The sequence below is a fragment of the Buceros rhinoceros genome, unplaced genomic scaffold (assembly GCF_000710305.1).
Source record: "Buceros rhinoceros silvestris isolate BGI_N320 unplaced genomic scaffold, ASM71030v1 scaffold13441, whole genome shotgun sequence".
NCBI classification, from domain to species: Eukaryota; Metazoa; Chordata; class Aves; order Bucerotiformes; family Bucerotidae; genus Buceros; species Buceros rhinoceros.
This window is the reverse complement of record NW_010396119.1, coordinates 65,507-65,767: the sequence shown is the minus strand read 5'-3', so window position 1 is coordinate 65,767 and position 261 is coordinate 65,507. Positions and strand designations below refer to the sequence as shown.

The window sequence follows — 261 nt, the reverse complement described above, 5'->3', positions numbered from 1 at the left end:
CAGGTGCCCGCCGAGCTCGCTCGCTGCTAATGTGGCACCCGAGGATGGCTGCGGAGAGAGGGCCCCTCTGCTCGGCGTGGGGGCGGCTGGGCGGTGGGATGCTGTCCTCGAATAACGTGGCAGAGGGAACGGCGCGCTGCCGTAGTGGGGTGTGTGCTGGTGGCCCCTCAAGTTTTCGGAGTAAGGGGAGGCCCGTTACCGCAGCCGTTAACGCAGGTGGGGCCTCGGCTTGTCTCGGGGTTACCGGCAGGGGCGGTCTGG

At 68.6% G+C, this 261-nt stretch overlaps 1 protein-coding gene across 1 annotated transcript in view; it reads left to right on the top strand.

Moving 5' to 3' along the window:
- Positions 1-261, top strand: part of LOC104501917 (guanine nucleotide-binding protein G(i) subunit alpha-1) — a 33,958-nt gene that overhangs the window by 400 nt on the left and 33,297 nt on the right. The gene's annotated exons all lie outside the window — the stretch shown is intronic.